The sequence below is a fragment of the Narcine bancroftii genome, chromosome 3 (genome assembly GCF_036971445.1).
Source record: "Narcine bancroftii isolate sNarBan1 chromosome 3, sNarBan1.hap1, whole genome shotgun sequence".
NCBI lineage: Eukaryota > Metazoa > Chordata > Chondrichthyes > Torpediniformes > Narcinidae > Narcine > Narcine bancroftii.
This window is the reverse complement of record NC_091471.1, coordinates 187,948,229-187,961,299: the sequence shown is the minus strand read 5'-3', so window position 1 is coordinate 187,961,299 and position 13,071 is coordinate 187,948,229. Positions and strand designations below refer to the sequence as shown.

Here is a 13,071-nt window from a genome sequence, read left to right as displayed (position 1 = left end):
TGGAATCCCACCACCAGACACATCTTCCCTTCCCCCCTCTGCTTTCCATAGGGATCACTCCCTCAGTGACTTCCTTAACCATTCATACCTTCCCACGAATTGCACCACTGGTACCCAGGCTTGCGACCACAAGAAGTGCTAAACTTGCACCTGAACCTCTCCCTCACCACCATTCACGGCCCCCGAACAGTCTTTCCAAGTGAGACAACACTTCAGCTGTGAATCTGGAAGAGTAATTTGCTGCATCTGGAGCTCCCAATGCGGCCTTGTCTATATAAGGAAGATTAGCTGCAGACCAGGAGATCGTTTCATTAGTGAAACACAAAAGTCTGCAGATGCTGTGATTATAGACAAAAAAAAGTCTCAAAAGACTTTAAATGATAAGAGTTTGTCATTGAATTACAAGTACAGATATGTACAGATGCACCAAAATTCTTACTTGCTGTAACCTGTACCTGCAATACAGAAAGAACCTAACCACAAAAGTATAAATTAAATTTCCACAAAAATTCTGGAGAGCATTCAGAGGAGATTTACCAGAATGATGCCTGGCTTGGAGAACATGACTTATGAGGCAAGGTTAGCAGAGCTAGGACTTTTCTCTTTGGAGTAAAGAAGAATGAGGTGACTTAATAGATGTCTGCAGGATTATGAGAGGCATAGATAGGGTGGACAGCCAACACTTTTTCCTGGGGTGACTGTAGAAAACACTAGAGGACATCTGTCAGGTGAGCAGATGAAAATTTAGGGGAGATGTCAGGGGTAAGTTTTTTTTTGCATAGAAAGTGGTGAGCACTTGGAATGCATTGGCAGGGGTGGTAGTAGAGGCTGGTACAATAGAGGCATTTCAAAGCCTCTTAGATATGTGTATACAAAAAATAAATCATTATGGTTGTACAATAGGTAAGGTTTTGTTTGTTGAATAGTTTGCTAACGTTCAGCATAATATCATGGGCTAACGGACCTGTACTGTGTTGTAATGTTCTATGTTCTAAAATCCTGGAGGAACTCAGCATGTTTTGCAGTAAAGATATACTACTGATTTTTTTTTAAGGCCTGAACCCTTCTTCAAGGTAGGAGTAGAAATCAGGCAGGCATCTGAAATAAAAGGCTGGGAAGAAAGAAAAAAAATCAAGATTTCCTTCCCTCCCCCTCCCCACACCCATGCTTTATTGGGGCATCTGCATGATTGCCTTTTATTTCCATTGGATGTTGTGTGATCTGGTTTGAGTTTCTCCAGAACTTGTGAGGACTGTTTTAGACCCCAACATCTGCAAAATTGTTGTTTACTGCCATTATGTAATAATTTTAACCAGATATTATTCTGAAGAATTTGTGTTCAATTTGCACAAAGGCCAATAAATCTTCTAGAGATGCATAGCACTCCAGATAAAGCCAAATTGTCATAAGACCACTTCTCTCTTCTTATATTCCAACCGCTTCATGAAAAAGGCATGTAGTCAAAAAGTAGTCTTCTTATTCATTTCTATTTTCCATAACTTCATGTAAATTGATCTTATTTACCCAAATTTATCTAAGTTCTCACATTTTCAGCATTTAGAAATCGATTCATTTCCAATGAAGGGCCATTGACCAGAATTATCAACTCTATTTCTCTTTGTACACATACTGCCCCAACTGCTGAATATTGCAGCATTTAATATTTTTATTTCAGGTATTTTTTTCTGCTTTCCAATCTATCTTTGTTAAGTGTAAAGCAGATTATCTCATACCGACCCACATTCTCCTTAAGCCTATTTGCTGAAACTATCAATGTCCTTTTGTAACATTCTGCTTCCATACATTTACTTTGTTGCCTAAGATGACCTTTCTTAACAGATTTAGGTAACTGGCTTTCAAGTCATTTATCCATGGAATTTAAAATTATATCAAAAAGCTAAACGCGATGTCAACCTGGAAAATGGAAGATAATTTGAAAATACAACAATGGTATATAGAAATGAATAAATGTATTCCATTAGAAAAAATAACATATAGTTTAAGAAATATTTGAACAAATATGGGAGCCCTACATGAAACACAATAGAGAAAACCTTCCGGGGACATTCACTACCTAAATTAACGAAAGGAGAAGGAAATGAAAAGAATTGACTCAGTGGAATTTCTTGTTTATTTTTATTGAATGACAACATTGTTTGACTGGTTTAATGTGTCTTAGATTTTGTACTTTAAATGAATGGGGGGGGGGAGGTAGGGAGGGTGGGATGGGAGGAGGGAGTGGGGGGAGAAAATGACACTGTATATATTTGAAAAGGAAAATGTATGTATCATGGTCAATGTGGTTTATGGTGTGAAAAATAATTTTGTTTTTAAAAAAAGCTAAACGCTGAGGAGTCAAAAGAAATCCCCAGGAATACTGCCAGCACATTAATTACATTGTCTATTAAATAAGAATTAATATTGCTTTCCACAATTTTGTGTCCTGCTTCTGAACTAATTCCCCATACAGTAGGTTGCCTCTAATGCCATGAGATTTTCTTTGGTTAACATAATTTGCCGGGCAACGCCCTGATTTTGATGTCAGGTTGGTGGGGTCCTGCATATGACAAGAACTTCAGACAGAGTTTGAGGCTGAAGTGTGCAAGTGGCAAAGGAGGTTTCAGAAAATGGATTCAATGACCATGAGAACTGGCATCATGAGTAGAAGGGCCTATTCCTGTGCTGTGTTCAGCAGATGAGTATCTTATTGAAACTCGCTAATTGTGGGCGTAATGATCACATTTTTTTCTATTTTTATACTATATTTTCAATGTTTTCCCCCTTTTCTATGCATTTCATTAGTCCTTCCATCAAATATACTGACTGCTCTATAATTCGATGGGTGTGTTGATCTCAACTCTCTGCCCATCCAATGCTATTATATCATATCTCTTGAACATATCATTTCGTCATCCCTCTGCTGACACTTCCCTAAGTTATTTTAAAATGCTTGGATACATCCAACTGCATCAGACTTGAATTTGTTAGCGGCCGGGATAGGGTGAATGTTACTTGGTGGTTCGGAATCGAGAAAAATCGGGTCCGGTAATGAGGTCCAACTCACATCGCAGGTCACACCCGAGTTTACCCGCCAATATCGCAGGTCAAGTGGCGCGAATGGCGCGGCGTGAAATTGCACAACCGGCCAGGGCGAGTCGATTTCAGCGGGAGGGAGGGGGCAGGTGTCAGAGACAGGCCAGTGAACTCGCCAATCGCCCTTCTGGCGGTGTGAAAAGTACCCGCTGGAGGCGGGACCTCCCTTCAAATCCCCCAGACGGTGCGGTGTGAAAGGCGCTGCCCTGCGAATGTTCCCGTCTCCTGGGAGGGTTGGCAGTGAGAAAAGGGGGGGCTGCATGGTCCAGGCCTGGGTGCACAGGTGAACCGGCGGCTGCCCCTGGCTGCGCACAAGAGGAGGCAGCGAGAAGCCGCCGAAACACAAAACCAATGTCGCAGCAGCAGCGCCAAATCCGCGAGATTCGAAGCAGGGTTCCGATCAGGAGAGGCTCATTCCACACTCTCTTGCTCAGCAATAGCCAATGACTCGTTAAAAAGCACAGTGGCCGCCGGCCACATGACGCTGCCTCGAGGATTTCGTGGAGGGTTGAGGATGTGCTCGATGCGCACGGATCCTGACCGACAGAGCGCCCGCCGCTCACTCATCCCCCAAATGAAGGCGAACACTTGGGTAAAGAAAAAAGCCTGGAACTCAGTGGGTTCCGGATTGAGCTTCAGGAACGAGGGGGCAGGCGAAGTGAAAAGTTTCATGTTGTTTAACACCTGCGACGATGAACGCGAGAGTGGCTGCCCGAGGGGTTCCCACGCCCAGGACAGCCACTTCCACGTAGTTCAAACAAAAGAACCGCTCGTTTCCCGAGAGAGAGGATAGGAGTGTGTCTCGACGATGCAGCCCTTGGTCCGGGGCAGCTCCCAACGCGATCAATGGGCAGAGCGAGGTGCTCTCCCACCGGGCCGTCCTCACCGCGACTGTCCCTTCTGAAGGGGCGATCAATGGGCAGAGCGAGGTGTTCTCCCACCGGGCCGTCCTCAACGTGACTGACCCTTGAGAAGGGGCGATCAATGGGCAGAGCGAGGTATTCTCCCACCGGGCCATCCTCAACGTGACTGACCCTTGAGAAGGGGCGATCAATGGGCAGAGCGAGGTGCTCTCCCACCGGGCCGTCCTCACCATGACTGAACCTTGAGAAGGGGCGATCAATGGGCAGAGCGAGGTGCTCTCCCACCGGGCCGTCCTCACCGCGACTGTCCCATGAGAAGGGGCGATCAATGGGCAGAGCGAGGTACTCTCCCACCGGGCCGTCCTCAACGTGACTGACCCTTGAGAAGGGGCGATCAATGGGCAGAGCGAGGTGCTCTCCCACCGGGCCGTCCTCACCATGACTGACCCTTGAGAAGGGGCTATCAATGGGCAGAGCGAGGTGTTCTCCCACCGGGCCATCCTCAACGTGACTGACCCTTGAGAAGGGGCGATCAATGGGCAGAGCGAGGTGTTCTCCCACCGGGCCATCCTCACCGCGACTGTCCCATGAGAAGGGGCGATCAATGGGCAGAGCGAGGTACTCTCCCACCGGGCCGTCCTCAACGTGACTGACCCTTGAGAAGGGGCGATCAATGGGCAGAGCGAGGTGCTCTCCCACCGGGCCGTCCTCACCATGACTGACCCTTGAGAAGGGGCTATCAATGGGCAGAGCGAGGTGTTCTCCCACCGGGCCATCCTCAACGTGACTGACCCTTGAGAAGGGGCGATCAATGGGCAGAGCGAGGTGTTCTCCCACCGGGCCGTCCTCACCGCGACTGTCCCATGAGAAGGGGCGATCAATGGGCAGAGCGAGGTACTCTCCCACCGGGCCGTCCTCACCATGACTGACCCTTGAGAAGGGGCTATCAATGGGCAGAGCGAGGTGTTCTCCCACCGGGCCATCCTCAACGTGACTGACCCTTGAGAAGGTGCGATCAATGGGCAGAGCGAGGTGTTCTCCCACCGGGCCATCCTCACCGTGACTGTCCCTTGAGAAGGGGCGATCAATGGGCAGAGCGAGGTGCTCTCCCACCGGGCCGTCCTCACCGCGACTGTCCCATGAGAAGGGGCGATCAATGGGCAGAGCGAGGTACTCTCCCACCGGGCCGTCCTCAACGTGACTGACCCTTGAGAAGGGGCGATCAATGGGCAGAGCGAGGTGCTCTCCCACCGGGCCGTCCTCACCATGACTGACCCTTGAGAAGGGGCTATCAATGGGCAGAGCGAGGTGTTCTCCCACCGGGCCATCCTCAACGTGACTGACCCTTGTGAAGGGGCCATCAATGGGCAGAGCGAGGTGCTCTCCCACCGGGCCGTCCTCACCATGACTGAACCTTGAGAAGGGGCGATCAATGGGCAGAGCGAGGTGCTCTCCCACCGGGCCGTCCTCACCGCGACTGTCCCTTCTGAAGGGGCGATCAATGGGCAGAGCGAGGTGTTCTCCCACCGGGCCGTCCTCAACGTGACTGACCCTTGAGAAGGGGCGATCAATGGGCAGAGCGAGGTGCTCTCCCACCGGGCCGTCCTCACCATGACTGACCCTTGAGAAGGGGCTATCAATGGGCAGAGCGAGGTGCTCTCCCACCGGGCCATCCTCAACGTGACTGACCCTTGAGAAGGGGCGATCAATGGGCAGAGCGAGGTGCTCTCCCACCGGGCCGTCCTCACCGTGACTGACCCTTGAGAAGGGGCCATCAATGGGCAGAGCGAGGTACTCTCCCACCGGGCCGTCCTCAACGTGACTGACCCTTGAGAAGGGGCGATCAATGGGCAGAGCGAGGTGCTCTCCCACCGGGCCGTCCTCACCGTGACTGACCCTTGAGAAGGGGCCATCAATGGGCAGAGCGAGGTGCTCTCCCACCGGGCCGTCCTCACCGTGACTGACCCTTGAGAAGGGGCGATCAATGGGCAGAGCGAGGTGTTCTCCCACCGGGCCGTCCTCAACGTGACTGACCCTTGAGAAGGGGCGATCAATGGGCAGAGCGAGGTGCTCTCCCACCGGGCCGTCCTCACCATGACTGACCCTTGAGAAGGGGCCATCAATGGGCAGAGCGAGGTGTTCTCCCACCGGGCCGTCCTCACCATGACTGACCCTTAAGAAGGGGCGTCAATGGGCAGAACGAGGTGTTCTCCCACCGGGCCGTCCTCACCATGACTGACCCTTGAGAAGGGGCCATCAATGGGCAGAGCGAGGTGCTCTCCCACCGGGCCGTCCTCATGCGACTGTCCCTTCTGAAGGGGCGATCAATGGGCAGAGCGAGGTGTTCTCCCACCGGGCCGTCCTCAACGTGACTGACCCTTGAGCAGGGGCGATCAATGGGCAGAGCGAGGTGCTCTCCCACCGGGCCGTCCTCAACGTGACTGACTGACCCTTGAGAAGGGGCGATCAATGAGCAGAGCGAGGTGCTCTCCCACCGGGCCGTGTTCACCGTGACTGTCCCTTCTCGTTAACTAACAAGTGCAAATTGCTAAAAACAAAAGTACAAAACGCCGCGGTGATCATAAAAGCCGAGTTCGTTGGCCTGTAAGTCAAGTTCATCGGCGTCTCGTCGCTTCTCCTGGGGAACAGGGCAGGAGCAAAAAGCGGCTCTTGAGAACTGCGGCAAATATCAACTGCCTCGGTCACGCTTTATTATCGACTTGGTGTCGCATCGACCAAATTGTACACCACCTTAACCAGAAAGACAGCGCGTAAAACTTCGGTTAATAGACCAGGAATAAAATTATTGTGCCGGCTTAATATTGTCCGACCGAAGCGCGTCGCCTCAATGCAAAAGTTTCTCCTGCCTGCTTCTCCGGAGCATGGGTGCTGGATCCGGGAAGTTTGTTGAACTGAAGCCCACTGTTTATAACTGATAACAGAATGTTGTTTTTTTTTAATAGGACCCCCCCCCCCCCCCCCTCCGTTTCAAAGCCAGGTTATGACTGGCCGCAGGAGAAAACAAGAGTGCCGTCCTTTCAGGGTTGAGCCCTCCGGGCCATCCAACGCAGCCAACCCACCAGTGCTGAGCGACTTGCCGGGGCAGCCGGCCGGTCTCTCCCCGGCACTCTTTCAAGGGCAGGTAACAGCAGACCGAGACGGGGCAACTCGCAGGCTCGGACGAGAAAAGACAAACGCACATTTTCACCAGTGAACTAAGTGCAGGTGAAAGCATCTCGTCTCGGCGGAGGTTTTCGGAATCGCCACTGAAATAAAGAGCGGGCTCGAATTGCAAAAGGCTCGACAAGATAAACTCACGTACCTTCGGCACGGGGAAGCGGGGGTTTCTTTTCAAGAGATGGTTCTTTTATTCCCCATTCCGGGAACGGTCGGTTAGCAACGTGCTGGTGGCTTTCCTTCACATCCGTGTCGAAACGTGCCCATTTCCCTCTGAGATTTAGACCGTCCACAAAGAGATTATTCTGCTATCAAGGTACGTACTGACGTCACTCCATCAATCCTCAAATGATCCTGCAACCTGGCGATTGAATCCCCCTTCAATAGTCTGCTCTGCCTCAGCTGCACTTCCACTGCAACTTTCCAGCAGTCTTCACTGCTCCGCTTCGCCCCTGCATCCGCCGCTGGCATTGATTTCTCGTCCACTTGTAATTTTAGCAAGACGCTGCGGCTGCTTAATCCCAGAGAGTTTCCAGGGATCGGTGCCTCGTTGCGCGTCCTTCCTGTTTGGCCAGATTGATTTTCTGACATTCGACGACCCCTAGTGAGCGCAAAAGGTTGACAGATCCCGCTGTCACTGAGCCCGCGAGTCTTGCTACAGTCCCGCTTCGGGGTCTGCTCTGATGATCGGCCCGCACGCAGTAAGTTCAAACAAAGGCATTGAACACGTTGGCTTTGGACTAATGGTAGTATGTCAAAGCGAATAACCCCCCCCCCCACCAGAAAAAAAAGCCCACACGAATGTTAAAAGTAATATTATAAACTGCTAAAGAGGTTAGTGGCAACTCCAGCCACGCACAGAGAAAGTGCTGGAGCAGCTCAGGGTAGGACCTGCACTCATGGTTCTGAGAAAGGGCTTTCATAAAGTCAGGTAATAAGATGAAAATCCACTGTCCCCGCTAGAATGGATCTCAGATACTATTCACAACCCACAAATAGTTTCCAGCATTTTTTTTTTCTTAGCTTGGCCTAAAAATATGATGGCGGGGGTGGGAACAGGGTTGGTTCCCAACCTTTTCTTCCCACTCACATCCCACTTTAAGTAACCCCAATGCTCTCAAGGTGGGATGCGAGTGGGAAGGGAAGGTTGAGAAGCCCTGCTCTAGACCCAATTCTTACTGAAATATTTTGCTCAAGGCAAATTGTCATTGGCCCATTTCCTTTGGAGTTGTGAAACTGTGCACATAACGAGTCAATGGAGTACAATTAAAACAGTGGTTTTCAACCTTTTTCTTTCCACCCACATCCCACCTTAAGCAATCCCTTACTAATGACAGAGCACCTATGGCTAGGGAATACTTAAAGTGGTAGAAAGAAAAAGGTTGGGAACCACTGAGAGCAACCCATTCTCGGCACCAGTCACCCAGGGAAGGAAAGATCTGGTAGAAGACAGAAAAATTCCTCTCCTCCCAACAAGCACCAATCCAGGCCTTGATTATCATTGAATTCCATTCCCCTGTATTTTATCAGCATGGTCCGCCTGATGATGATCATCTGAAGGTAGGCAGAGAATCAGCAGTTCCTTCAGAACCTGGCAACATGTCACCTGCGAATCTGTTTGAACATATCCAAAAGCATTCACCCTTTTAAAGTCAAACATTGTTGTCTATTAATATGGGCGTGCCTCCATGATCACCACTGTTGCCACTGGAGTAGTGGAACAGAACAAAACATGGATTCTCTCAATTAGAAGGTTTGGATTCCCAGACCAGAGATCTGCCATGTATCCGTGACTGACAGGGGGTTGCCTGGTTGAAGTGCCATCTTCCTGTTCATTTAATTTTAATTTAAACCTACAGCACAGTAACAGGCCATTTCAGCCCATTAGTTTGTGCCATCCAATTTACACCCAATCAACCTACATCTCCAGTACGTTTCGAACGTTCCGAGGGAACTGGAGCCCCCAGGGAAAACCCATGTTATGAGTCCTTGAGAATTTAGGTAAAACACAGAATTCTGTTGACACAGTGGTTAAGTGAAAAAACACACAAATGCTGGAGAAACTCAGCAGGTCAAACCTGCTCACACCTTGATGAAGGGCTTCAGCCTGAAACGTTGGTGATGTCTCTTCACCTTTGCTCTGTTTGACCTGCTGAGTTTCTCCAGCATCTGTGTTTTTTTCACTTATGTTCCTCAAGTACTTATAACATATTGCAAGGCATGTTTTTGAAGAGATGCAGATAAATTGTTTAAGTTTTTGGCTAATATTTAAAGCTCAATCAACACAACAAAACAACCATTGTTGTGTCTAGGAGCTTGCTGTGATATTCAACACAACAATGACTTTGCATTCCAGGAAGGGATGTGAAAGGTGTTGCAAACTTTTTTTTAGAGAGTAATAAGATTCCCCCATTGCTTCTGCAATTGTTTGCTACCTGTTTAATGATTTATCTGTATGTTAATGTTTTTTTTATTTGATCATTGTTCCTGTTCTCCTGAGAATTATATTTTCTTAATCTGCAAAAGTATTTTTGTTGAGATTTAATGAGTTTTATTGTCTGTAGCTATTTCCCATAATTGATTTTGTTTTGATACATGCATTTTTAAAATTCTTGGTTCATGTCTTTCAGACATTGACTATCCATTTTTTTTTCTGTTTGATATTGTTTCCCAATAAATGTTTTACAAAGCTTTGGGTTTTTTTTGTAGAAATAGCCCTTTTGAAAGCTGCATTATAAATTATGATAGCCTTTGCCAGATTAGATGTCTTTGGCATCACTGTGGCCTCAGTGCTCCTCCACACAGAGGCCTGATACAGTTCTATGGTTATTGCTAAAATTAAACTGAGTATTTTGCCCAATCTGAAATTCATTACTTGCATGAACAGCAATAAAATACATTATAGATATATTATAAATCACATTATAGATCACATTAATTCATGGGAAATCATCACAAAATCCATTCTAAGTTTGTGGGTAGTAAATGACTCAAAATGTTATTGACCATGTTTTTGAAGAATGCATTTCTAACTTTTTTCTGAATTATACAAAAGAATTGGATGCAGAATCTGATCAAAAGAATGTTGCTTTGAAGAATAACCTAGATTCTCTAGAACATGCACCTTAGTTAAGGCATAATGTTTGAACTGCCAACCTTTACCTCAAGTAGAATGCTCAGTTTGATACTTAAGGATTGTTTTACCGTGTCGCTTCATTGATGAAAAGATTTTACCGTTTTACCAAGTGGAATGCTCAGGTTGGTACTTAAGGATTATTTTACCGTGTCGCTTCATTGATGAAAATATATTTTTTTTTAACTCCAATGACGCTGGACATGATTTTCTGACCAAGTGTTAGGAAAAGTACATGCATCTCCCCTGGAAAGTCAAGAAGAAATTATCATTTCACAGAAGATCCAGAAAACAAAACTACAATTAGTCACAAAGATTAAAGGAGATGGATGATCTTTCGTTTAGTCCTAACAACTACTATCTTCAATGTTTTACACTCTGGTTTCATACAGTGTAGTTAACATGGAGAATGCACAACCTACATACTAGCATAATCCCTTTAGTGTTTGAACATTTTTTTGTTTTTTACATAACTGCTGTGTTCCAGAAAATTGTTCCCAAAATTCCACAGCGCAGACTGTGTAAAAGTTCCTGGAGATAAAATATTTTTCCAATATTTTACCTTGTGGACCCCTAGAGAATTTCACAGAATGTCTGCAGTCTGAGCACAATTGCAGGTGTTTGGAAGCAACAATGGAATGTTATTGCTGACGTGTGATGCTGTACATCGCACATAGGTTAGACGTCACGGTCAATGTCAATGCAGTGGTATTGCATCTCAGGTATTTAACGTAAACGCACATTGAGATCTGAATTTTAGGTGGTCATTCCAATGTGAACAGCCATTCGGGAAGGTAGGTGTGATAATTGCTGATGGAAAAACCTGTTAGTTATATGTAAAAAACATAACTGTGGGCTCAAGTGATTCCTGCCAATTGAAAACATCATTGGTTAACTTTCTGCAACATATAATGAGTATTCAACTTACACAAAGCACATTTTTTAATTCTCCTGCAAAGTTCTTAATCTTTCCATCTCGGCTTGAGGTGTGCAGCTCACTTCAGTATCCAGCTCCACACCTAATGAATATTATTCATAAGATTTGATAGTGACTTTAATGACTAGTCTTGTCACTACATCCTGAGACATTTATGCAGCATTGATAATAATGTTGTGATTAGGAAAACCTGCACTAGTTAGATTTTAAACTATCTTCCCAACCTGAATATATATCAATGCAAGCACTCAAGCCAAGTCAAATCAAGTCACCTTTATTTATCGTTCAACACATGCTCACACGGGAAAGACGAGTTAGCATTTCTCTAGGATCATGGAGCGTGTTTCCATAAGTTCTTTCTTTGGCTTGGCTTCGCGGATGAAGATTTAGGGAGGGGTAAATGTCCACGTCTGCTACAGGCTCATTGGTGACTGACAAGTCCAATGCGGGACAGGCAGGCATGGTTGCAAGGGAAAATTGGTGCGTTGGGGTTGGGTGTTGTGTTTTTCCTCCTTTGTCTTTTGTCAGTGAGGTGGGCTCTGCGGTCTTCTTCAAAGGAGGTTACTGCCCGCCGAATTGTGAGGCGCCAAGATGCACGGTTGGAGGCGAGATCAGCCCACTGGCGGTGGTCATTGGGGCAGGCACCAAGAGATTTCTTTAAGCAGTCCTTGTACCTCTTCTTTGGTGCACCTCTGTCTCAGTGGCCAGTGGAGAGCTCGCCATAATACACGATCTTGGGAAGGCGATGGTCCTCCATTCTGGAGACGTGACCAACCCAGCGCAGTTGGGTCTTCAGCAGCATGAATTCGATGCTTGCGGACTCTGCCAGCTCGAGTACTTCGAAGTTGGTGATGAAGTCACTCCAATGAATGTTGAGGATGGAGCGGAAACAGCGCTGATGGAAGCGTTCTAGGAGCCGTAGGTGATGCCGGTAGAGGACCCATGATTCGGAGCCGAACAGGAGCGTGGGTATGACAACGGCTCTGTACACGCTGATCTTTGTGTGTTTCTTCAGGTGATTGTTTTTCCAGACTCTTTTGTGTAATCTTCCAAAGGCGCTACTTGCCTTGGTGAGTCTGTTGTCTATCTCGTTGTCGATACTTGCATCAGATGAAATGGTGCAGCCGAGGTAGGTAAACTGGTTGACCATTTTGAGTTCTTGTGCCCGATGGTGTTGTGGGGGGGCTGGTAGTCATGGTGGGGAGCTGGCTGATGGAGGACCTCAGTTTTCTTCAGGCTGACTTCCAGGCCAAACATTTTGGCAGTTTCCGCAAAACAGGACGTCAAGCGCTGGAGAGCTGGCTCTGAATGGGCAACTAAAGCGGCATCGTCTGCAAAGAGTAGTTCACGGACAAGTTGCTCTTGTGTCTTGGTGTGAGCTTTCAGGCGCCTCAGATTGAAGAGACTGCCATCCATGTGGTACCGGATGTAAACAGCATCATCATTTTTGAGGTCTTTCATGGCTTGTTTCAGCATCATGCTGAAGAAGATAGTAAAGAGGGTTGGTGCGAGGACGCAGCCTTGCTTCACGCCGTTGTCAATGGAGAAGGGTTCGGAGAGCTCATTGCTGTATCTGACCCAACCTTGTTGGTTTTCGTGCAGTTGGATAACCATGTTAAAGAAATTGGGGGGGGCATCCGAGGTGCTCTAGTATTTGCCAAAGCCCTTTCCTGCTCACGGTGTCGAAGGCTTTGGTGAGGTCAACAAAGGTGATGTAGAGTCCTTTGTTTTGTTCTCTGCAATTTTCTTGGAGCTGTCTGAGGGAAAAAACCATGTCAGTAGTTCCTCTGTTTGTGCGAAAGCCACACTATGATTCTGGGAGGACATTTTCGGCGACACTAGGTATTAGTCTATTAAGGACAATCCTA

At 47.4% G+C, this 13,071-nt stretch overlaps 1 protein-coding gene and 1 long non-coding RNA gene across 2 annotated transcripts in view; one reads left to right on the top strand and one right to left on the bottom strand.

The window, feature by feature from the left end:
* Positions 1-7,763, bottom strand: part of tll1 (tolloid-like 1) — a 379,792-nt gene extending 372,029 nt beyond the window's left edge. The window contains exon 1 of the mRNA XM_069926140.1: positions 7,279-7,763. The gene's annotated coding sequence lies outside the window, so the exon portion shown is untranslated. The remainder of the gene's footprint in view (positions 1-7,278) is intronic.
* The window catches only part of LOC138757953 (uncharacterized), a 289,593-nt gene continuing 283,479 nt past the window's right edge, over positions 6,958-13,071 (top strand). The window contains exon 1 of the long non-coding RNA XR_011354005.1: positions 6,958-7,834. This is a non-coding gene — a long non-coding RNA (uncharacterized lncRNA). The remainder of the gene's footprint in view (positions 7,835-13,071) is intronic.